Source organism: Amblyomma americanum, chromosome 1 (genome assembly GCF_052857255.1).
Source record: "Amblyomma americanum isolate KBUSLIRL-KWMA chromosome 1, ASM5285725v1, whole genome shotgun sequence".
Lineage (NCBI taxonomy): Eukaryota > Metazoa > Arthropoda > Arachnida > Ixodida > Ixodidae > Amblyomma > Amblyomma americanum.
The window spans coordinates 258,343,162-258,369,835 of NC_135497.1; positions in this window are offsets into that span (position 1 = coordinate 258,343,162).

Genomic DNA, 26,674 nt, shown 5'->3' on the forward strand with positions numbered 1-26,674 from the left:
CGTGTTAGCCGCTGTCCAACGATATGTCAGGACATCCACCGGCTCGCGGCACGCATCCCGCAGCCAGTACGTATTGAGTGGGTCCCACGGGATCTGCTGACCTATTAAAGCCAGGCAGATTTAGCGACCCGCCTTGCGAATACAAACTAATCACCGCCTCGGCTCCTTCAGGCATTGCGTAATCAGGGGCATTGGCTCATACAGGCATTGCGTAATCAGGGGGTAGAAGAGCCTTATGTCAAAATACTGGAAGATATATATAGCAACTGCACAGCTACTATAGTGCTCCATAAAGTCAGCAATAAAATTCCAATAAGGAAGGGCGTCAGGCAAGGACACACGATCTCGCCAATGCTGTTCACCGCATGTTTACAGGAGGTATTCCGAGGCCTGAATTGGGAACAGTTGAGAATAAGAATAAATGGAGAATACCTAAATAATCTGCGATTTGCTGATGACATTGCCTTGCTGAGTCACTCAGGAGGTGAACTGCAAATCATGATCAATGAGTTAGACAGGCAGAGCAGATCGATGGGTCTAAAAATTAACATGCAGAAAACCAAGGTAATGTTCAACAGCCTAGGAAAGGAACAACAGTTCACAATTGGCAGCGAGAGCCTAGAAATTGTGACGGAATACGTCTACTTAGCGCAGGTAGTGACAGCTGATCCGGATCATGAGAGGGAGATAACTAGAAGGATAAGAATGGGGTGGAGCGCATATGGCAAATTCTCGCAGATCATGAGTGGCAGTTTACCAATTTCCCTCAAGAGGAAAGTGTACAACAGCATAATCTTACAGGTACTCACCTACGGGGCAGAAACGTGGAGGCTAACGAAAAGAGTTCAGCTTAAGTTAAGGACAACGCAGCGAGCCATGGAAAGAAAAATGATAGGTGTAACGTTAAGAGATCGGAAGTGGGCAGAGTGGGTGAGGGAACAAACATGGGTTAATGACATCCTAGTCGAAATCAAGAGAAAGAAATGGGCTTGGGCAGGGCATGTAATGCGAAGGCAAGATAACCGCTGGTCCTTAAGGGTAACGGAGTGGATTCCAAGAGCAAGTAAGCGTAGCAGGGGGCGGCAGTAGGTTAGGTGGGCGGATGAGATTAAGAAGTTTGCAGGCAAAGGGTGGATGCAGCTGGTAAAGGATAGGGTTAATTGGAGAGACATGGGAGAGGCCTTTGCCCTGCAGTGGGTGTAGTAAGGCTGATGATGATGATGATGACCCTCCTTTCATCAAGAAAGGAACTCCTCCGGCGCCGCACACGTGCTCTCATCCCTCCGTGTGCGGTAACCCTCCCCCGCGGTCTTACCCGTGCAGAGGAGGTTGCGCTTAGGAGGATCCGGGTCGGGGTTGCCCTCACACCAGCCATCACTCAGAAGTGGCCTCAGTACCGAGAATTGTTTTCTCGGCCAGGGTGTCGGATATGTAAACACGAGGACATTGAGGCCGACATTCATCACTTACTGTGGGACTGCCCAGCTCTCAAGCCTACAAGGATCCGGCACCTGATAGTAGCAGGTCTTTCACCAAGCAACCCTGCTTCATACATTGCCTGGACGCAGGGACCGTACCATCGTTCTCTGCTGGACTTCATCAAATCAGCTAACCTTTTTCCATTCATTTAATCTCTACTACATCATTCATCACACCTCCACCCATCTTTGATACCCTGGGACAATAAATTTCGCTTTAAAAAAAGCCTGCTTCAAGCACGTGGGCCACCTTGGTCACGTGACGTTGTGACGCCATCACAAGCTGCCCATCGGATTGTGAGCAAACGACCCAGCGTGGCAGTTCAATTTAATGATTAGACGCGAGAGATTCCCCAGGAACAACATAGGTCTCACAAGCCCCACCGCTGGCAGCACCTGTCATAGCAGGGCAGTGGCGCGTAGCTTAACCGCTGCACCTCTGCGCCTGGAGTCGAGTCAGGACACCCAGGTATCTGTGAATGTAAAGAATGACCAATTCTTCAGCAGTACAAGTCTAAAATGATGCAATAACAAGCAAACTCACATCACATGACATATTCACCAAAGTAAGCATGTTTAGGCCAAGCAACAGCATAGAAAGTCAGGATAAACCATGCGAAATAGGACTAACGGTGCTAGCGCACGATAATTCATGGTTAACCCCAAGCAAACTCGCCCGCGATTTATTGCTTGCACGTCTACACCTTACTAAAACGCTGAGTGTCAATTACCTACCATGTCTGCTAGCTTTTATTTCATAAAATCAGGTGCGCGATTACGCGGTCAAAGGTCTTACCAGGGACAGAATTAAACCTAGAGATGTTGATGTTATTTGGAGAGCAGTACAAATTTTTCTCTTTAGCACCAACCTACAATGCAAGGCGGAGCGAGCTATTATTAAGACCAAGGTTTTTAAGGTGCTGCTTTGTTTCTATGGTAAGACTACAGTGGTCGCCCTTGCCCAAAACATTGCGGCACCGCTTTCCCATCCCGCAGTTCCAGAGAAAATATAATATAGAAAGAAGATATGATTGTACTGAACTACTCACAGCGTGAATAAAAAAAATTCACACCAACGCCGCCAACAGGCTTTGATTCGACAGTGGAATTTCGAAAAAGCATTTTTTGCGCTGCAGCCAATTCCGTGAAACCTCACTGAGCTGAAATCTGACTTCGTTTCCGACAAAGAAGGCCTAGAATTCAATAGCCTTACTAGGTATAACTTCTACGTGTTTTACTCTACACTCTGATCATCCGACAGACTCGGGGCTGATAATAAAAATGTTGACTGCGGTACCATGGTTCCCGTTGGACTGGCAGTCACCTTCACGGCCCTGCCAGTGGCCCCTTGTTATCGCTCTATACAAGGTGTTTCCCCGAATACTTTACACAATTAAAAAAAAAGGTTTGTGAGTTAGAAGAGCGTTTTTTCGGCGGTGTAGTGCATCACGACGACGGAGAAGTTGTGATGCACCTGCGTTTCGTGTTCACCTCGTGTACCTCCAAAGTGCAGAAACTACGCCTTCCTCGGCATCTTCACCCTAATAAGTAGCGCTTTAAAATGGGAATTCATAGCAGACGGCACAGGGAAAAGCGTTAGCCCGGAGTACGGTTTGGGCCACCCCCTTCGCCCTCGAATAGTGAATTCTGCCCTCCCTCACCCTCACCTCATGATGTCTTCCCTCCCTCGCCCTCACCTCATGATGTCTTCCTTCCCTCACCCTCGTCCTCACGCATTTTCATTCGGCCATCCTCCCTCACCCTCACCTCACCGAGTGAAAACCTCACGAGGTGAGGGTGAAGACGCCCTCGTGAGGATGCCCATCTCTGATTGCTCACCAAGAGGAGAATAACTTGGAAACTAGAACAGCGCCGAACGTAATTGGGTATGGCATGGTTTGCTTTCATCTTCACGTCTTTAAACCTTGGTTTCTTAATATGATTCCGTAACATTTGTCCGCCACAGCTCAATCAAGAGCTTGGCGCTGAAACCCTGTTCTATCGCAGTTCTATGTTTATGCAACACGCTATAGTCTGCTGGAAAGCGCCGCGCGAAACACACCGAAAAAAGCTGCGCTTTGGGGGCGAGGTCTAAGCGGAGGCTCTTAAGGGATGGCGACACTAACAAAGGAACGTAAGGTATGGTTAAAGCGCTGAAGGTTTGTCAGGAGCAGTCCAACTATGTAGCTTGTTGCAGAGTGACGATTCTGCCGCTACTAGGCTTAAGAGGGCCGTCGGTATGTTGACAGTACTGGTTCCCGCCCTGACAAGCAGATGGCGCCACTAGGCTGATCTTATCTTTGCGTGTCTGTTTGCATACGCTGAACTAAATGTGGGAATGTGCCTGCGTTTAGCATACGTAAGCGTGCATACAGTTATCGTACACAGACATAAGTCGATTTATGCTCTTTTCTAACCACATCTGCGTACGCCGCGAGCGGTGACTAGGTCGCCGGGATGAGTGTGGATAGGGTCCATAGAAATACTCCCTAGTATTTCTAGGGACCCTAGTGTGGAAAAGCGAGAAACAGCAGCGACGCGGCGGTTCCGCCTCGCCCGGGCGTCCACAGATGAGAAACATGTCCTAGTTTTTCCGGCGAGCGATGTACAAGTGTGAACACGCCCTTGCTTTGTAGATGCTAAGAAAACATATGATTTCAAAGGAAAATATCGCACAACTTCCTTGGGATTCTGCACCATGTTTCACACACCTATAACTGGCACGTCACATAGATATAATAAAGCTGTTCTGGAGTGGTACATTTGGAGTTCGACAACAATTCAATTACAGTTTACTACAAGTAGTTGAAGGGGTAGACTAATAAATTCAAGGTTCCCAATCGGTCTAGTTAAATTGCCGTATGTGCATTATAGAAGCGTTGTGTTTGTGAAAGAAGGAGATGCCACTCTTCTATCATTTGCTTTATTTGCAAATTTAGTGACATTTTTGCAGCCTAGCGCAGCTCTAGGTGGCCAAATTAGCGTAGTAAAACCTCCCATTTTTTTCTGAAGAAAGAAAAGTAAGCCATTTTGCACCAAAAGTGGGGCTGAACCGTGTACCGAGCCGGTTCGCAACGGCTTCTTGAAATAAATCTGGTTCGGGTTCAGTTCTAATTTCGGTTCGACACAGTGGTTTTGAGACAGGCGGTTGGGCTATAGGAAACTCATCCCGTTCCGCGACGCACCTTGAGCCACTGAGCAGAAATTGCAAATATGTTCATCGTCTCAGTATTACTGTTATTGTTTTTGTTGTTGCATTTCGCTGGCTGAGGATAAGTGTGGGTAAGCAAGCATATTGTTACACCAAGACCTTAGCAGGGGCCTGATGGTATATACCGCAGTTTATGATTAATGCACTACAGAGTTGCACGATACCAAGAAAGGAGATGGACACATACATTTGCAGTACTATCAGATCTATATGTCTCACTTGCGCTCGTCAGTTATATGACAATCAGAGAAGAGAACGTAAAAAAAAGTGATATAAAAGTTAGTTTTCACGACCCGAGCTATCTGCTGGATAATTTACCGCTTCAGATAGAAAGCTAGTGTAGATGTGCTCGCATGGTCACAAGGGAACGCAGTCGACATAACGCAAGCTTCTGTTATTTATTTTGCCGTTTTCTAATCCCGATTTGTGTGCCTGAAATTAATCGAGCTCCGTTTAGCATCGCAACGATCACAGTGCGCAGCCGCCTGGCTGTTGTAACACTCGTGTTGTTTGCACGCGCTCTTTGAACATGATGTTTATGTTCTTCAGCCACGAATTCAATGCTATGGCCAAAAATAATTTAACGCTCATAAGTTTTTATACAGAAAGGGCACAGCCTTCTGAGACAAAAATTCAACTTTTTGTACTGGATGTTGTGAAAACTCTGTAGCATCTTCGTAAGTACGCAGTGTCACCTGATACCATGCACTCTTCTCCGCTGCACCATTTTTAGCCATTTCCCCAGTGCTGCAGAAATACTCTGTAAAAAATAACGCATATGGTTCATAGACATTGATGTTTCACTGACTACAATGATAAGAGGCAAACAATCATTATTTCTTCTGAGACGCAGAAAAAACGCAACGCTGTTCAGAGACATATACTGCACGCATACTTGTCCCGCATTTCAAACTTGCTGGACTTGGCCATGGCACTTCCAGAGGGCAGTGGCATTTAATAATAATAATAATAATAATAATAATAATAATAATAATAATAATAATAATAATAATAATAATAATAATAATAATAATAATAATAATAATTGGTTTTGGGGCAAAGGAAATGGCGCAGTATCTGTATCATATATCGGCAGACAACTGAACCGCGCCGTAAGGGAAGGGATAAAGGAGGGAGTGAAAGAAGAAAGGAAGAAGAGGTGCCGTAGTGGAGGGCTCCGGAATAATTTCGACCACCTGGGGATCTTTAACGTGCACTGACATCGCACAAAACACGGACGCCTTAGCGTTTTTCTTCCATAAAAACGCAGCCGCCGCGGTCGGGTTCGAACCCGGGAACTCCGGAACAGTAGCCGAGCGCTCTAACCACTGAGCCACCGCGGCGGGTCAGTGACATTTACCATTTAACTTTACAGCATTTGGTCGTGTTGTGACTTGCAAAACAGTGTTTTGCCTTCGACCAACTTAGCAATTGAACGAATTGATCAGCACGTTCTTCTCATTCTGGGTACCAGTCATTTGTGACAAAGCTCTCGAGAAGCAATAGCTTGCTGATCAAAATCGGGGTGCAGAAAGGTACAACTTTCCAAATCATTCTAAACGGCAAAGGTTGAATTTCACAAAAGGTTCATACAGGGCTGACAACGTCTTCGGAAGTGTCGACACTGCGTCGGTGAGGTTGGCGCTTCCCACTTCGGAACCATCAGCCTGTGGAAAATGTCTGTGGAAAACACAACGACTTTTTTTCAGCATTGTCTATAAAAGCAACATATACGCTTGTACATGCCTGGCTCTTTTCTAATTGATCATTAAGGAAGTCTTTAGCAATGCTATGACTGCTTTCGAAACTCGTCTCTTCATCTGAGAAAGCTGCACTATCCTATATGTCTATCAGTCTTCGCAGTGGCAGACAGGAAACATAAAACGACAAAGTTAACAAAGCTCTGGTAGAACTTAGCAGAGAGCATCTTGAAACAATGTTCTTGTGCACGCTTTCCCACAATAAAATAAGAAAACATTCGTAGACACCATGTTTAAAACGTTTAGAAGCGTCTTTCTCCAACATCTTTTCAGGTGGTAATTTGTGAGGCACGTAACGGAACAGCTTGCGTCGCCGCGTGCCCACGCTGTGAGGGAAACGAAAAAAAGGCCTGCCAGCCTATACCTATCATTCTCCTCAACTGAGTGGTATCTGGTGAACGCACCAGATGTAGATAATGTCAGCGCGATCAACACTAGAACGAAAGAAGGAGAGGGGGAAATTTGTTTATACAATGAGGCCATGTGGGTTCAGGACCCCTCAGTTCAGGACCCCATTAGTTCTAGCCGATCGTCGGGCCCTCTCGATCAGCCTGACTGACGGCCTGGGCCTGAGCTGGTCAGCTCACTCCCTTACTGCTCTGGTGTCGCTAGAACGAAAGAAGGAGAGGGGGAAATTTGTTTATACAATGAGGCCATGTGGGTTCAGGACCCCTCAGTTCAGGACCCCATTAGTTCTAGCCGATCGTCGGGCCCTCTCGATCAGCCTGACTGACGGCCTGGGCCTGAGCTGGTCAGCTCACTCCCTTACTGCTCTGGTGTCGGATCCCGAAATCGACAGGTACAAGAGCAACATCGAGGGGCGCTAAGTTCCGTTCGCTCATAGAAACATGAAACCAGTTTATACCACTTTGTGCGTCGAAACAATGGAAAAATTAGGCACATTCAGATAACTTGTAAGTAATAGCACTCAACTGCCTCTTATACGCACTGTCGAGGGGCTCACGCAGAGATCAATGCTTTGATTATGTGAACAGACTCGACTATATATATCTTTTTCGCGTCCTTCCGAACGGCTGCATGGGATCCACTCGGGGACCTCCCCCCCCCCCCCCCCCCCCCATCCCCTCCTCCAGCTTCTTATCGCCAGATTTGTAAGCTTATTTTACTAGGAGAGTGAAAGAACACAAATTAGAAGCAAAACACAAATCGGGACTCACCTTGCGAGCCACCCTAACCTTTTACGGTGCTCTCTGCAGATGGACAGAAGAAAGTTTTCGAAAAGAACTCAAAGACAGAGAGAGAGAGAAATAGTCGAGGCTGCTCATATATCACCGGCGCTGATCTCCGCTTTAGCGCTCCTTCAGTGCGTATCAGTGATAGGAATTAAAATTTTGCTCGAAGGCTACCTGTCGGCCATGGCTATTCGTGTTTATTGTTTTGATGCGCAAGCTGCTCAAAATTGGCTCTGCATTTCAATGAATAAACGGCTTAGAGCCAGCTCTCACTGTGTCGCTTGTGCGTCTGTAGCGTTTTCCGCGTTGAAGTTAGCTCCATTTTAGTAATGTCCCAAGCAGGCCGAGAAACAGTGCTTTTCCGTTGTGTAACATTTATTTTCGCAATTAACCAACTTGATCGCGTGTTTCAGTACGGACTATTGGTTGCAACGGCCGCTGTGTGCGGGGCTTACACCGCGGCAAGCACCGTCTCAGTCACCGTAGCCTGTCGTAATCGAAAGCAGCCGCATTTTCCAGTTATCGCTGTCTCTCGTTCGCCCCGAGAGTCGATCTTTTTTTGTTAATGCGAAAGCATTAGTAGGCTGTGTCGACAGGGGTCGTGTCCGCAAAACATGTCCGCAGCAGTTGTGAGGAACTCAGAAGAGATAGCTCCAAACGAATGGTTGTGATCGATAGAGGACGACGTGAGGTTGATGTCGCAAAAATAATTTTTAAAATCAGATGAGTAGTTAATTATTAGAGCCAAAAATGTCCAAAAAGTGGGCGAGGTCTGAGCAAAAGTGGCGCAATATTTGAAAACGCCGGAAGTAGGCGGAGCTACAGAGTAGCACCAAATTTGAAAAACCAGAAGTGTGGACGGAGCCAAAGCGTGGCGCCAAGTTTGTTAACTCGAAATGAGCAAAAACAAATGCCAGTGCGGGCTACCGCAGTGATCTCCAACGTTTAGCAAACTCCGTTGCGTGGAAGCGTCGGAGGCCGAAGAGTGTCGATTGGGGTGTAACGGTGTGGGAGAAGGTAGCATATACAGCCGGACAAAGAGTATAAATAGAATCAAAGAGACAAAGCGAGAACAAAACTCAAAGAGATGTGAATAGGGAAAAGGAGGTGTAAAGAGAACCGAAAAGGAGCAAGGAGAGGCGGCGAATGCCGAGGCGGCGTCAATGCTTTCGCGTTACTCTAATGCGGGTAACCGCCGTAATCTCTAGCGCTTTTATTACTGATTTGCAGGTAGGATTAGCTCGAGACTAACGAGGACAAGAGAAAGACACAGGACGAGCGCTAACTTCCAACGGAAAGAAAAGGAAGGAGTATTACGAGCTCGAGGAACTGAATGCGCATGCCCAGCTAACCAGTGATTAAGACGGGGGGGACAAGATAAAGACAATCTGAACCAAGATAATGTGGGGCTAAACGACGAGATAAAATGGCACGGAAAGAAACCGGAAGCGTCTCTTCCACCTTCAAGAAACAAAACTCAAGTAATTACGCATCATTTAGAGACATAGATTCATTCATTTCGGAACAAAACAAAAGACGCTTCACTCAAGTACTTATCGCTTCGTAACCTATGAATAAAGGACGCCTCAAGAAGCTCCCTTGCAAGTTGGCCCCTAGAACAGCCAAGAACGCTTGTTTTTCCAAAAAGTGGGTGACATTTGCAGCTCAACCAATGCTTAGGCAGGTTATTAGATTGAGACGATTTGAGGGAACACGTTGCTTCTTTTGAGGGAACGTCGCACTGCACACGGCTCTCTAATATTTTGCCTCGATCGAAACGCAACCGCCGCGGCGTGGCTCGAACCAGCGTCTTGCGGGTCCCCAGCCGCACCAAAGCAAATTGACCTCATTTTACTAGACTTTTCTAAAGCATTCGATCGTGAATCCCATGAAAAAAACTAATTATAAAGTTGGAATCTACACTAGGCGAAGGACCAATAATTAACTGGATTAAAAGATACTTAGCTAATCGATCACAGTTTGTAGAATTTAACCATGAAATGTCCAACATAACTGAAGTTACGTCCGGTGTGCCTCAGGGCAGTGCTCTCTCGCCTATTTCATCCATAATCTTCATCAATGATTTACCTGCTAGCATCCTTATTAAAATGAGGCTTTTTGCTGACGAATGCATACTGTACCATGAAATTAATTCTTCAGATGACCATATAAAACTTAACAATGCATTACAGTCGGTATCTGATAGCTGCGCGAAATGGCAAATGAGTCACAATATCGAAAAATCGGGCATCTTGTGAATTACCAGAAAATATAACGTGTCGGACTTTTCATGCACACTAAACAATATCCCGCTTCCTGCAGTTACGCAGCATAAATACCTTGGTTTAATTTTATCATCTGATCGTAAATGGGACGCGCACGGGAACTTCATTACGTCATCTGCACTGAAACGACTTTTCTTTCTCAAGAGGCGCCTCCAAGACGCGCCGTCGGACATTAAGTTACTTTCCTACAATGCTTTTGTGAGACCTGTACTTGAATATGCGAATATAGCCTGGATTCCGTTTACAGATAAACTAATAAAGAAACTAGAGGGAGTTCAAAGGAAAGCTGTAAGATTTATCTACAACAAATGCAGACCAACTGAATCACCCACAAAGCTGATAAACAACACTGGAATACTCACATTAAAAAACCGCGCCAGGCTTGCACAACAGAAACTACTTTATCAACTAATGCACAACATGGTGAACATAGATAGCACAAGGTATATTTAAAATCAGAAACAAGAACAACGAGACATAAATACTCACAAAGACTGGAAGAATATTGAATCAACACAGACTGTTTTAGACATTCGTTTTTCTTCCGTTAGCCATTAGAGAATGGAATAACATACCATTAAGTGTAACCAGCTCATCTTTCGAAAAAATTTTAGAGACATCTGAAACGCACCTACTAGCTCTACAATTTGCATTATAAACACCCATTCGTCAGCTGCAGTGCTCTATCTTAAGCAAAGGAAATTGTTATTTCTAGTGTGAAATGCATCATGCTGTTCTTATTTCTCTTTCCTTTAATCGTTGCTCCCATGTTATTCTCACCGATTATTATTATTGTTATTAACCTAACAGCCTCTGTTCACATGTAGTTGCAACGGTGTGTCTTATGTACTTGCTTTGTTGAATTCTGTTTTTGCCCTTCCTTCGATGATCCCGATTGGTTTTGGCAGTATTTCTAAATAAATAAATAAATAAATAACCAATGAGCCGCCGCCACTAAAGAGAAGTGACCACCACCGTGGTGACCACTCATTGTTTACAAGAGAGAGAGGGTTTATTGATAAGAAAGGCAGACAGGTTGGCCTGAAAAATAAATATCTGGCCTGCTACTCTGCTCTGGGGGACGGGAAGAGGAGATAAAAGAAGGTCACGATGGGGGACGATGATGATGGGAGGAGGCAGATAAAAAACTACTTAAAAAAAACAAAAACAAGGCACACTTTCTGACATCACAAACGCCATACAAGGTCCGTGTCGCTCAAAAAGCGTGAGAGCGCTCGCGTTGCCTTTACAGTTCTAAAACTATCTGGCCAAGCGCCGAGGATCAAATCCTCAGAGAGGAGCGATGTGTCCATAGGCTTCAGAGCAGATGCGAGCATGAGTCTTTCACGTGCATACGCTGGACACGCCACTAAAACATGTTCTATAGTCTCTAGCACGCCACATGTGGTACATTCCGGGGAGTCCGCTTGTCCTATTAAGTGCAAGTATTTGCGCGTGAATGCCACATTTAAACGTAGTCTACGGATAACGCATGCAATAGGGTGAGGTATTCCGCGAGGAGCTGAAAAGGTCATCGTCGGATCTAGCCGTTTAAGGCGGATGTGGCGGGTGTCTGGCAGGGCCCAGTACCTAGCCGTCGCCCTCCTCATCAATTCCGAAAGGAGACAAGCTGTGTCCACTATAGAGAACGGTACAGCTGTACGCAGGCCACTGCTGAAGGCGCTCCTTGCTTCAGCGTCGGCGGTCTCATTTCCATCGAGTCCGCAGTGTCCGGGGATCCACTGAAACACTATACGGTGGCCGTTTCCCTGAGCAAATGATACGAGACTAATGATATCAAGAGCCAGAGCTTGGTAGGCTGTGTGGCGTAGGAAGCATCCTAAAATGTGTAGCGCAGGTTTACAGTCGGTGAAAATGCACCACTCCTGAGGCGGTTCTCCGCAGATGTGGCGAATCGATTCCCGAAGGCCCACAAGCTCTGCAGCGGTTGAAGTAGACTTGTGTCCCAAAATGAATCTGCGGGTCGCCTGTTGTGCAGGGATTGCGAAAGCTGCTGTTGATGCATTTGGAGACGCACATCCATCCGTGTAGACGTGCACATATTTGTGGTATTCTGACCAGATGTAGGCAAGTGCGAGTTGCTTCAGTCCGCTAACCGGCATCGCAGACTTCTTGATTATGACATTGTTTACAATGTAACAAACTCCACAGTATCTTTTCTTTCTGTGATAGCTACTTGATGATCGCAGTACTGCGCACATCTCTGGGCAGTGTTGACAGGTGCGCTAGCAGAGCGAGAAATTCGCGTGGCCAACCGGCCGTGTAGGTAACAGACGCGGCTTGCGATGCGCTGCTGGATGAAACCTCTGCCTGCGAGCAGACCGTCGCTTCCCATATAACCACCTTTCAATGATTTTACCCAGAACAAGAATTAAGCACGAAAGGTAAAAAACTTTACGTGAACAGAAATGATTCGACAGCGTGTAGCGCAAACGCTTTGTGCGACAGGTGCTTAGGCTAACCACTTACACTCGCGTGTGTTTTCGTCAACTGTCATGCTAAAACAAAGATGGATGCTCAGTCTAACCACTTGCACTCGCCTGTGTTGCCGTCATTGGCCTTGCTAAAGGAAAACAAATGTTCGGACACAAAACTTACCACGCGTGAAACCGTTGAGCGGCAACCGAGGCCACACCAAAACAGCGGCCCCTTGCGAGGCCGATATTTGCAGCACTTAAATTTGCAATGAACCCCAGTGAAACAAAAGAGCTTTTGATGATGCTTTCCGGGTGCCTACAAAATGTTTCCGTCCTAATCATTTTCGCCGCCTAGCGATAAAGAAATGTGCCCAGCGATGCTTTTGATCAACACATGGCGACGGTGCTGCAACATTTGTGTCGCGGATGCCGGTAACTGCGGATGAAAAAACAGAAATGCGCTCAAATCAAGCTCCCTTACATTTTTTTCCCTGAGCGTCCTTGTGACCCTTCTGTGTAGAGCAAAGCACGGTGCAATATGTGGGCATCCTGAGCAGCAACACGTTCGAGCGCGCGCGACACCCGTACGCAGATCCGTGTTGCTATCCTCTAACATGGCGAATTGCACGCGGCGGCCGATAGATGGCAGTGCATTTCGCATGCATAAGGACATTAACAACTTACAGCAGCAACTTACATTTATTAACAACTTACAGCAGAGTTAAACAAAAATAAAGGAAAAAAACTGAGCGTGGTGGCAACTACCACTGCCCCGTTTCAAAGCGGACGCTCCTACCTTCCATCCATCCATCCAGGGCTATTGGTATCGCAGCAAAGCTCGCTGCTGTCTTAGGTTCCTCGCCGTCGCTGAGTGCCACGTATGCAGACAGGAGTTTTAATGGCACGCATGTGTTTTTCTGTTGCTGTTTATAGTAGCGTTTCACCTTTCGGGCATATTAATTTTGGGTTTACAGTCTTTCGTATCATTTTTATGTTTCTTACGGGACCGTCTGGACGAACACGTTTGAGCAGCATGTACATTTTGGCCTCAATAATAAAAGAATAATAGCATATGTCGTTAACATCGTTTGTGCTGCCGTCTGCTGTAGTGCGTACTGCTCTTTCATTCACTTGCTATGGAGTTTGAGAACTGCTTTTCCATGTTATGCTGTCTAGGTTGATTGATTAGATCGGCAGTATTTGCGAGGAAAGGCAGCGCAGGCCGCAGCATGTCAGACTACACGGGAAATTAGCGCGATTCTGGGACGCATGCAGCGGATAAAGCGCCTTTTGGGGATATGTACTACGGCTTCGCAACGTACATTCGTCGCGACATTTTAAAGCGATAGCTTCGAAATGACGTCGCATACTTTATCACAATCGCCTTCAAAGAACTTGCCAACTGTTAACAAATGGCCGCCTCCGTGGGACTCTGCGAGACGAGAAATATATTTCGGAAAGTAGTTGGTTATATGTGTTCATATGTGGGTCGCGCTCCCGCCTCGCATTCCCAGCCGGGATCGGGTGACACCCACGCGCACGTATCGCGATGTGTTAAAACACACTGCATTTGAAATGGCGCATTCTTTCAGAATCTGGTCTAGGATGTACTTTGTTATTCTTCAAGAAGGGACGACATCATATTGGTGCACTGTGAAATCTGGAAACTCTTCTGAAAACTTAAGTTTACATGTGCTCCCATGGACTCTAGCACTATACATTACACCCCCCGTCGATTCAAGCGGCGACAGAAGCGCTTCCGCATGTTGCCTACGTCACAGGTCGGGGTTGGTCTATAGAGTCCACGGTGTCCAAATCTCTAGCTGGGGAATCAAGTTGAGAGAGTGTAGTGCAAGCAGGGTGTCTCTTAGGTAGCCGCCCACAGCTTTACCGGCGCACCCTCGCAGCTCTTCCGGTGGAAAGGGCAAAGCTGCCGCAAGAAATTCAGGAAACGCCAGGAAACGCAAGGAAACGCCAGGTTTCGGCTTGAAGACTGGGCGTCCACCGGGGACGTTAAGAAGAATCCGCCGTCCCTGCCAGAAAGGTCATTATTTACGGGCTGCAGCGCCGTGGGTGCGGATTACTTTGTTCCACTCGTCGCGGTCGGCCCCTGTCAAAGGGGAAAAGGAGACAGTTGGAGGAAGACATCCTGCGCTGCACCAAAAACACACGCCGCACCCCTGGATGTCTCCTCTGTTGTCCGTAACTCCGGTACGAGCGAGCAGTCATGCCCAACAATTCTGGGCAAAAGCATTTTTAAACGCGAAAGAGTTTATGAACGCAAGATTTTCACTATAACAATCAACATACCCGTAGAGCTCCCGTCCGTAGCCTTCCAATTTGTTTGCTTTTAACGTTTGTGCTATCGTCAAAAGCGTTCCCCATCGGTTTTCTATGGCAGTCTTAACTGTTACAGGCGAGTGATGGGAAAACTTAAAAAAATATTTCATTATACATCGGAAGAATGGACCATTACCTTCAATATTTTAATAACAGTACCTTACAGTTTCAATAGTGAACATTTTCGCCCAGAAATGTTGGACATGTGTTCCCACCGGCTGAATCAGCTCAGTACTGTGACTTTGTGCCCACTCGCTGAAATTACTCTGAGAAAATAGGAGTGCACGTCCCCCCAACCCATTGCCCGTGGCCAGAGGAAAAAGGTTCCCGCCGCGACTTTGTTGGGTTGTTCGCGTTGACACCGGAAGAGACGCCGCGCAGAATTTCTCCCGTAGGCATGGGGTGCGCGCCAGCGAGAAATAAATACTTGCCAGCAGAGCAGCAATGTATATTACTCACCTTTTTTTTTGTTATACAACTCAGCCGCACATTAATCGTGAACTAGCATGGTGTAGAGTGCCGTACGGGGTTCCGCACGCTCGCGCTACCTCGGGGTGGCGCCAGTCGTCGCAGTTACATTGGTGACGTCGGAGGAGTGACAGGTATTTTTGCCACCGTGGGTAACTGAGAAACCAGCGCCAGTGGTGCACCCGTGTAAAGTACCACGCCATTCGTATCAGTTCTATGCCGCGGGCTATGACGCGGAGAACTGACAAAAATCTGAGAGATTAAAACGAACTGAAAAATATCGCACTGCACGGTACTTTAACTTTGTGAAGGAAACAAAGCCTTGGCTCATAACGAAAGTAAAGCGGTAGTTTATTTTTTCTTTGCTTTCATTCTGTTGTTAGCTTCCAACGGCATTGCTGGTAATCGCGGTCGTCTGAACAATGTTGCACTGTATAGAGATGGAACGGAGTATAGAACTGAAATATGTGCGCATTTGTGACTCATGTAGCGACTCACGGTCAACATTAAGCGCCATATGCGGGAACACTTGGCGTCACGAACACAATTTACGAACGGCATCGCTCCTTGCCACCATGCGCTGTTTTTTTTTTCTTGGGCAGAAAAAAAAACTTGGAGGAGGCACTTTAGCTTCTCCTTAAGGGTATGGCGCGATAGAGTTAATGGGTTAATGTCCATATTAGCGGAATTGGTCATTACAGACTTTGAATTGATAGATTCCTGGGAGTGCACAAAGTACTCCTGGCGCGGTGTTGCAGCGGTTAACCGATGCACCAATGCCCTGCGATGGCAGGTGCTGCCACCCATGGGGCTTATGCGACCCAGGTCGCTATTGCCGAGCAACCTCTCGCGACCTATCATTAATTTAACTGCCACATGCCATGGTGGTCAGTTTGCTCGCAATCCTGTGGGCAGGTTATGATGACGCCACAAGGTCACATGAACTATGTGGACCACCTAGGTAGCTTCCCCGGCCATTCCGGTTACGAGGCTTTAAATAGTCGCCAACGCCGACGCCGGGCATTTTTTTTTTCCGGCATGGGGGTACTTGCGCTCTGGCGTAAAAAGAAAAAAACAAACTGTGGTGCGGGCAGCAGGTGGGTGAAGCTGTGATGCGTCCAGATCAAGGAAAGAGGGACGTGGTTAGATGAAAGAACGTATCTCAGGTGAAAAAAAAATAGTATGGGAGAGAGGAGTTCGGTTTTTCAAGAACCGGCCTATTCAAGGGGGACGCGGTTTACCGTAGAAGTGGCTTGTATAGCTTATTCCACCCTCAGAACGCGCACATTTGGAACTCTTCGTAGCACGCGTACTATTGTTTCGGGGCAGCAGCTTCCGGCCATCGCGGAGCCTCACAAAGCGAAGCAATGTTATGCCGCAACCACGAGAATTCAAGGACGCCACGGTCACTACGTGCCGACGCTTGTGGCGACGGAGGGTTTGTATTAATGCGCTATCTTCGGCCCGTGATGGAGTGTTTGCATAGCGCACAAGGGCGAACCTCAGCCGTGCCCATGCTGGCAGCGGTCCGCACTGGGCGACGTATGGGAAGACGAAGGAGAGGCTAGCTGGGCTCGTTGAACGCGCGATCACCTTGGCGCTTCTGACCGCAGGTCCTGCTTTTCCCTCACTGGCCTAGAAAAAGGGGCGCATAGAGGCGCAGCGGAGTGAAGCTCGGAAAATGAAAGGATGAGAAAAATAATCGGATAGGCCCAGAAACGGAAAGAAAAAGTACTTTTTTGCATTTAAGTGCCCCAAACCGCGACCGCTCCGAAGGCACTGCGAAGGCGTGTTTCCTGTACGCTTAAGCAGGTATCGACAAAGGGCGAGCGGTTTTAGAGGAAGTCTTCTGAGAAATGGGAGAGTACGCATAACCGCAGACGGTCAGTGGCAGCCTGTGCGAAGATCATATCGCGTGCACTGCTGGCAACGAAGGCAGCGCACAAGCTTCTCTTGGAACAAAGCCTCCGGCAGACTCCTAAAAACCGCGCTTCGCTATAGCTAACGGGCGACAAATGAGGTGCTATAATGCATCATAATGTGCTGTTAAGATCGGAACAAAGAAGTAGAAAAAAGGTTGCACCGCGAGCATGTACCCCGCTCCCTCGGAGGTAAGGCGGTCGACCAAGCCAAGGCTCCGTAGGGAAGTGGTTAAAGGGCCAGCGATCTTCTCGCATTTGGATTCATTTTGGCCGTTGTGCAGGCGTTCAGTAAGCCACGGCGCACCGCCGTATAAAACGTATTGCGTTAGACTCACTGATAACGACGGGAATGGTAAATCATGGGCCTGAGGCTGTCGCCACGCGGATAGGTAAGGCGAGAAACCTTGCCTCGCACGGCGACCAGTGGCTCTCGACAAAGGCGCGCTATTGTCCTTCCATATGTATTAGTACTTCAATCAGAAGTCCATGAGAGCTGGCTGTCGTGAGGCCTATTCACTTTCGATTACGGCGATAACGGGCACACTTTAAAGGCAAATTACGTACGCCAACTTGACGTTGGTTTCCTTGTTGGGTACCGTTCGCTTGCTTGATTGCCACATGCACGTGCGGGAGTTCTCCTGTCTGTACCGAAAACTACAGGCTCTGGGCCGTACACTGGTTTTTTTTCAAAGACCCAAGATTTAAAAAAGAAAGGTTAACGTGCTTTAGATTTATTTTAGCCCTGGGGCTATAATGGGGGAGAGGGCGGGCTCCCGGAAAGAGGCAGAATGCTTTAATTCCTTCGCTTATTGACTGATTACGTTAATTAACTTGCCTAATTTTTATTTTAGGGGGCATGTAGTATTTGCGAAATTGAAGCTCGTCCTCGATCCAAGCAGTCTAGGCATGAAAAAAAGTTCAAGATTTTTGTGCGCGTTACGAGGCGAGAAACTCCACCTGGTAAGCAGCTTCACAACGAGACTTAATGGTAATGAGCTCCTCTGACGTCGGTTGCTCCACCCAGTACTTTGCATCGCACTGTGACGTCACCTGAGGCCAAGACTGGCGGGCCAGCAGCATGGATGCGAGCTTCTGTGGCTGCGAGCTTCTAAGAGCTCTGCGGCCTCACCATGGGTCGGAAACTCCAGATAGTTTCGGTTTGGAATACTTCAGCACACCCTGGTGGCTGTAGTAGAACTTATGGCAAAAAGTGAATGATTCCTGTGCGCGCAAGCAGCGGCCGAGAAAGCAGAGGTGCTTTTTTTTTTGTTTGAGGCACCGGGAGACGAAGTTGCCCTGTTTTCGCAGGCAGTGCTTCGAATCCCACTCGGGCATGAAGTTTTTTGTTTTTTTTTTCAACTCGATACCATTGCCATGACAACGATATAACGATGCGGTTGGCTTACCTCCAGCCGCTATGGAAGAATTGGCGCTGGGGTCTGGATTAGCTGGACGATGTCGTCTTTGGAAGTTTCCTACCCCTGGCCTGGCGATTTGCCTCCGCGTCACATCCTTATGCACTCTGTCATTGCGCTGGCAACCTGGCCTCACGACAACTGCTGTGTCATTGTCGTCTGTTGGAGTGGAAAAATTAAAGTATCACGTGCGAGACTTGAACAGCTGCTTTTGCGTCGGCAAAGCTTATTCCCTTATTCGCGACATACTTGTTCGAATTTATTTACTTAAAATACGCGCGGCTACAATTTTGGGCAAATACATATGTGCGCAAATGTCAGTGGTAATTCATGATACGCTCGGAGCTGGAAAACAACGAAGAGAAAAGAAAACACGAATGTGCAAGTAATTGCACATTGCTAATTGTTTCCGACATTTTCGCATTTAAAAGAGCGTTTTGGTATTTCCAAATATTTAATTATTTAATTCTCAGATATTCTCTCCCGATATTTTGTTTCTTCCTTTTCTTTTAAATTACTCTGAAATTTCACCCAAGGCACAATCATTAGCTTGACTCCAGTTTACCCTATTCTATGGGGTCTCCCCACTGAACCCTGGCCAATCCCCCGTCGTGGGTATGTGCCATGTCACCAAGGCAACAACAACAACAACTAAACAGAACTCAATGATCACACTGGGGTAGTTTAGAGCGTAGAGCGAGGGACTTCATTTTGTTGTCTCAGGACTAAGTTATGTACGTTAACGATACAAGAACACACACACAGCCTGTAACTTCAAATGGAGGGTAGCTTAAAGACATACAAACTGACAGCTTAGAATTTTTATTTTATACAGCTGATATGATGATAATGGAATCAGTAAGACCTTGTGTGGGTAAAGATTTTTGAGAAATTGGTTTCTTGGGGGAGTGCTTGACAAGAAGGGTCCCACATGAATGGTTGTCAATGCTTAGTCGCAGCAACAGGTTGAGTTTGCGACTCTGAATACCCAGCTACCGGCTGTGTTTATGTGAGAGAGCGCCTCTCCAGGAAATACCGAACGCATACACCATCTACAGGTCCTAACGCCTTTTATCTTTTATTGGCCGAGAAAATAAAACTTCCTCGTAGACCTCACAGTTGTTTTCGTCTCCTTTGAGTGGTAAGCTTTCGCGTTGCTCATTAGCAAACATCTGAGTTCTCAACTGCCCCTATCAAACGAAATGCGGTGATTCCGGAGGCAACAGTCGGAAGTTACGCTCTGAGCGCTGCATCACTAGAGCCGCGGGATATTCAGTGTCGGGCTCGCTCGAAAACAGTGGCGGCGGTAGCGGAGCGAAGGGGTGGGTGAGGTCTTGTGTCTGCGTGCGAAAAGTCAAGGCGAAGTTTCGCGTTCTTTTTATCTGCACTTTTCGCGCCATTATGGACGTAACTACGCGCTTTCAAGCTGCTCAACATTACGTAGTCAACAACGGCTGAATGTTCACAAGCTGGGCTCCCATCATTTAAGTAGCCCTATAGCAATTCATGATTGCCGCCTACTTTGCTACGGGAGTTAAGCTCACCAGTAAAGATGTCAAAAGGTTCTTCCTTCTTCGCACCTCACTCACTTCGAGGTGCCCGTTTATTTGGCGCTGGACTCGTAGCAGACAGCCAGACGATGGACGAACGATGACAGGCAGACGAACAAAGGAACTGGACTTTTACAACACTTAAAAGCAAACTGCACAGAAACAAACGCACACATAGAAGAAACAGGGGCTACGCACTCGGCTACCAAAGCTGTCATAAAAGTACGCTCGAGCTCCAAGCTCTCTCTTCAGGGCTTGCAGAAAGCCGGGGCCTGTCTACATCGCTGCGCGAAGTCTGACCAAAAACCCTTCAATTACCAAAGCTGACAAAAAAGTAAGCTCGAGCTCCAAGCACGCTCTACACGGCTTGCCTAAAGCCGGGGTCTGTCTACATCGCTGCGCGAAGCCTGACCTAGAAACCCGTAGCATGACGCAACATGCTCTTAAATGACCTATAGTTGGAAATTTCCATAGAAGAGTGAGGGGTGAGGGCGCTCAGAGAGAGGAAACGTTGCAGCGCACGTTAAGCTATGTCTCCCTCCTGTCTTCTCCAGAGCGCTTGAATTGTCTCGGACATCTGTACGCGCGCGCGCGCCCCGCTTCGCCAAGGTCGCGGGGAGGGGGGCACGTCTGGGCCCCTGCACTGGGATGCGCCGCGCGCTCCTTCGGGAATGTTCGGGAGAGTTCTTTTTCCATTTCTTTTCGCTGCCCGCACTGGCAACGCCTCACGCTCGCTATAACTGCCTTACACCACCCACAGATAACCATTCAGTGGCACACTGTTATGGGGGGTTTAACGTTCCGAAGCGACACAAGGCACAAGGGCGCTTTCGCGTTTCACCTTTATCGAAACGCGGCGCCGCGGCCGGGGTGTTCAGTGGCATACAGATACACAAGACCTACACTAGGTCAAGACAGCTACGTCGTGTTTTTCTATTTCAGTGGGTTGCAAGACATTCCTATATTTCTCTTGAGGTGCACGTTAAAGAACCCCAGGTGGTCGAAATTCCCGGAGCCCATCACTACGGTGTCCCTGATAGCCTGAGTCTCTTTGGGACGTTAAACACCCATAAACCATAAACCCTATACAGGAGATTATTCCAACTGCAGCGGTGGCCCAGCGGTTTGAGCATCCGCCTCGCAAGCGAAAAATGTGGAGTTCGATAACCAGTGCCGCCGGGTACCCACAGGTGATACAATGGGAGCAGGCTTTGCCCTGGCCTTGTGATCGGCGTATCTGGAGTGAAGTACTTAAAAAAATGGGTCTTTGACTACACCTTAAGTAGCCAAAACACCTTGTGCCGTGGCCCTCTTTGGTTACAGACGCCCTTGCGCCATAAAAAAAAGAGATGAATCCATGGCGCACGCAGCACACCAAGAAGATAACCGCAGATAATCTCCTCATACAGCAATGCACACTGCATTCTAGCCAACCTCTCTGAATAGGTTTTGAAGAGTACCCAATTTAATAACAGCGCTAAAAGAACTAAATTAATTCGGAATCGTCTGGCTATTTAGTTTATATTAGCAATCAAAGCGAGCTTGTATGCTGAAGCAGCTGCTTTCCACTGAACATGTTTTTTTTGCATAAAATATGATCCGGGAGCAAAATAGTTGCTTGACGAAATTCGTGGAAAACGTCGAATAGATTTTTTTACACTGCCAGAAACACGCGGAACATCACCGGAAGCTGTCAGAGAAGCTACGTCCGCTTGGCCACTAATTCGAGGGAAACCCTGCGTCCATGGCAGACGCTTCGCAAATCATAGGGGTGCCTTCAGTTACGAGCAGAATAATAGAGCTCCTAGAAGAATCCAAAATGTCACAGCGGTATAGATATATACATAGTTTAACATTTGTTAGCGGCCTTGTCGCTAAATTTTGTTATATGTTCTGTGCGTCTTGCGGCTCTCCTGTTTTCGCAGTGCTGCGCGGTTCTTATAGGTGAGTTGTTTACCGTGTCAGAGCAACGCAGGAGCCGATGAAATGCGTTTTAGTACTTTACACTGTGACAAGCTTTTCATTTGTATGCAGCGCAGTTTTACACACACCAAAACACCTTGGTCTCCGGCGATTTTAGTGCTTGCTTATGATGCTTGCCACGTTAGACCTCACATGGCGGGGACCCTTTTGGTAAAAGCAAGGCGAAGACGAGTAGCCGGCGCCTCCTGCACGCAAGCGCCGACATGCCTCGCAAAGCATTCAGTAAAAAAAAAAAGCACAACGCCTTTCTGTGATCTAGGTGCGCTGGCGCGTGACGTGACTGAAATGAGGAGGCGCCTACCGTTCATGCGGAACCGCAGCGCTGATCGCACCTCACGCATTCACCCTGCCGGCCTCCTCACTTGAGCGCATCAACTCATGCGCTCGGGTGCCTTGGTATCTCCTGCATGTTGACGGAACGCCCTCGTAACAACCAAGCAGCGGCCATGGCCTGCTTATCTGAGCTCAATTTGCTTGCGCAGGGCGATCGGTACGTTAAGCGACAATGCTGCGTCTATTTATTCTTTGGAGAGCTGAGCCCCGCTTGCAAGGAATGCCCTGGGTGTCTGCCACCGAAGTTGGGATAACGCGCGTCGGGTGAAGGAATCGCCCGCCGAGGCAACCGTGCAAAAGCGTTACGGCGGTTTTGCTGAGCGCACGGACGTGCCTCGCGGGCACCACGAGCAGTGAATGGGCTTCTACTTGACGTGCTGCCGGGCGCATGAAATAGACAAACGGTTTACGTGCTGATGTTTCTTGAACATGTGCCGTCTTTTCCAAAAGTAGCCAGGCTGCATGGTTTGCTTGCCGGTCGTAAAGTGGGGCAAGGAGAAACCTTGTCCTGAGCCTTCGAGACGTTTTGCTCTTTAGAGTGGTTGTAAGAATTACATACATGACTGAGGAGCAACCCTGTTGCCTGGCAACTTTTGACAAAAACGGTACGTGCCTTATTAGGCCGCGCCTTCTATTAACGCGACAGCGTTTAAGGCCCCGTTACGCAGAAAGTCGGCGATGTCGGCGTTGCGAGCGAAAAATCACGACCATGGCTCTGGCAGGTGGTCCGCAGAGAACAACCTAGGAGCCAGGTGGGCCACCTAGGTCACGGGACCTTGCGGAGTCATCACAACCTGCCCACCGGATTGTGAGCAAACTGACCACCGTGGCAGGTGGCAGTTACTGATTGGTCGCTCGGGAAGATCAACCTGGGCCGCGCAAGGCCGACCGGTGGCAGCACCTGCCATCGCAGGGCAGTGGCGCATCGCTTAACCGCTGCACCACTGCCCCAGGAGGGGTATGAGAACTCCCAGGGATCTAGGAATCCAAAGTAGAGAATGACCTTCTGCATATACCCATGGGAATTAACCAATTACGCTACCGCGTCATACCCTCGAGGCGGAGCTTAAGTGTCACCTTCAATTTTTTTCTTTCCAATTTGAGGAAGCAGTCTATCAGCAACACAAGCGACGCAGTGGCGAAAGGTCAAGCTGCAGCATCACCGGAACCAGCTATTGCGAACATTGCGAAGTAAACGGCAAGGTGAAGAACCCTTTTATTCTTTATCTTTCCTGTTCGGCGCTTTGCTTCGTTCTACGTTTTCCAGCCTTATTCTAAATCGGCTCCTTGTTCAGGACGCGCCGACGAGCCTCCCAATCCTGGCTCGATAGCAGGTGACGCCGAAGCAGAGTTCTCTGCCACTACAAATGCCATTGTGCATTTTTGTGCTGCTTACGCTACATTCAGGGTCACGACTGTGCTAAACTGTCACGAGTGTCAGACGAATGCTTGCACTGCTTCCTTGACCGTGAATACTCTATGCTTTTCGACAGGCCATCTCGCATACCCTGAAAAAAAATTAAATAAAACGGACATCACGCCGCCGATCTGCAAGTGAAGCAATCGAGAAGCGCCCCGAGAGCCCAGCGGCACACGCGAGCGCGTACCTGCGCGTCCGCCAAGGACGCTGCATCGTCGATCGTTTGCGAGCGGAGCGACAACCTTATCCCCGCGGCTATCGTGGCGGCGTCGCCCGCGCACAAAGGGCACGCGTGCGGAAATGCCGCGACGGCGGGAGCGGCTTCAGAGGCGTCGAATACATTCCAGCCGAGGAGTCGGCGGCGAGCGTGCAAACGAGCCCTATTAATATTTAAACGACGCTAGGACGTGTAGCATTCGGGCCTCGCGCACTAAGCCCCGCGATAATAATCGTGGAGGCGACATCCCGCCCTTAGCTGAAATATGAGCATCTCCCTTCGAATGGATGGATGCTAATTAGCCTCTTGTTCCAGCCCCGTCGATTCGCGGGATTTCCGCCCGACTCATCGGACTTGATGCGTTGGGGTCTGCGAGAACAGGTGTGCCACAGCGATTGGGCTGGGTCGTAGTTGGCCGTCGAAGGGTATGCACTCGCACAGACAGAATGGAGGAAAATTCGACAGCACAGGCGACTTGTGCCGCCAATTCTCGTACTTTCGTTCGAAAGGCCTGTCCGCGAAAACGAAAGATGGCGATGCGGACTTTTCAAGGTTTGAACAGCACGTACTTGATGTCGCTGGGGGTAAGAGGGACAGGTGCGCTCTTCAGAGTTTACAGAAAGAGAGGCAGAAAGAAGAAGCCAGTGAGAGACATAAAAAAAGAGCCTTGAGAAATATTACGCGCATTCTTATATTTTCACTCTGTTTCGCAGCTCATGCATTGCGTAAATGGGATCATTTTGGAACCACTGCGTGCCTCTGGCCTGAGCACTTTTCCTTCGCTATTTAAAAAAAAACAATACAGAAAACTGTGCCCAATATTATAACGTTACGCCCACTGCAGAATGAATCCAAGCTTGGAACGGGATGTGGTGACTTGAACCGCCTAGCGAACAACGTTCGCTTTCCTGTGCAGCCACCTTTATGTACCACATAGGTTACCATCTGTTTGCACAGTCCCGCTTAGTGTTAACTATAACCCTCGCTTGTGACAAGTGCTGCTGTGGCGGGCCATGCTATGGAGCGCGAGGGCTACGAAAGCGTGGCTACAAAGCTCTCGTCGCCCCTCGCTAAAACCCGCCGCTAATCGGAATGGCAATAACGATAAAGCAGCAGCAGCGGCGGCGACACGCCCTTTCCGGTCGTCTCCGCAGACGCGATCTTGGCCCGAATGTTTTATGACAATGGCCGGGAGCGATCGCGACGCGAGCGATTGCGCGTGGCATTGATGAAGAGCGCTCATCGAAGCGGGTCGAGGTCTGGGCTCCCTACGTCCCGAACGATAACGCGGGTTCGTTCCGTCGTGGGCGATGCGTGTCGGGATTCGCTGAGCCGCGGTCGAGTGCTGGTCCCTCTCGGCATCCGATGAATGCCAGGGTTTGGTACCAAGTGCACTATACGCTCCGATTAGGAGCGACCGTGAGGGCCTTAGCTCTCCGTTCACGGCATGGAAGTCGTTGGAATGAAGTCTCGCTTCAGGTGTATGTGCGTGTAGCTGCGCAAATATACGCGAGGACAGAGCTCCGAGGCGCATGAACAGAACCCCGAGGTGAAACTTTTTCTCCCTCTCTTACTCTGTGCTGCTCCGTGAACAGCTTCGGGGCACAAGTTCCGCCCAACTTGGCGTTCTCACTTTCTCCGTGCTGTGTCCCGCATTGGTGGGAAAATAAAAAGATAAGAATGCTAACGACGGATAGAGCATCTTCCTGCTTCCTGGTTGCTTCCTGCCTCTGATTCCTTATCCCCATGAATAAATAAGACTCAACAAGCCTAATTAGGGTCGCATTTCACTCTCTAATGAAAATACGAGTGTTCTTTGAATTCCATATTAAATGCCTAGAGTTAGTACGAGGCAACCGTCTTTGACTTTCCTGCCAGCAAAATTTTACCACTGGCCCAAAGGCCTTTCGACATCTTCCCAGCGCTTTGCAAACCGAAAATTGGCACCCTTCAGCTGAAGTTACTTTCAATTTCCTCCTAATACCTCTTCAAAAATAATGGGTTAAAAAATTCACAACCAAAAAAATGGTGCAAAAGTTTTCGGGTACAAAAGCAAATTTAAAACAAATAGCAAACTATTAAAAACAAAAGATCCACCAGCATTCGAACCCATCATGCTAACACTACGCCAGAGCACTCTTTTTTTAGTTGTCATTAATATCACACAAAAGAATGAGGTGCAAATCTACGACCATGTGGGCATGAAAAGAGCTGCAGAAGTTGTCCGCTGTTAGGCTGTTTCCATCAAGTTCAAAATCTCGAGTGGAGGCTATGTGTTGACCGCTAAGCAGGTCCTTTCCGGTTTCCTGGGAATCACATTTACATTCGGAATCATCAGGAACATTGCAATGACCGTCTTGTGTTATAACTTCCATGGCGTCGGATGTTGTTCCTGCTTTTCCACCGCACGTAATTATTGCTGCACGCTGAATTTAGGCGCCTAAATTCCTGGCATAATGAGACAGGTAGCTTCATGATCAGCTAACGTGCATTAATTCGCCAAATTAATTTAATACTGGACCTTTTAGAAATGTTAACACAATTAGTAATATTAACATTGTTGGTACGTAACGCAGTAAACAGCGTGAAAGTAAAGAAACACGAAAAAAAAGCGATATGGCGCTACTTTTTTCCCTTTTATTTCACATAATGATTCTTTTT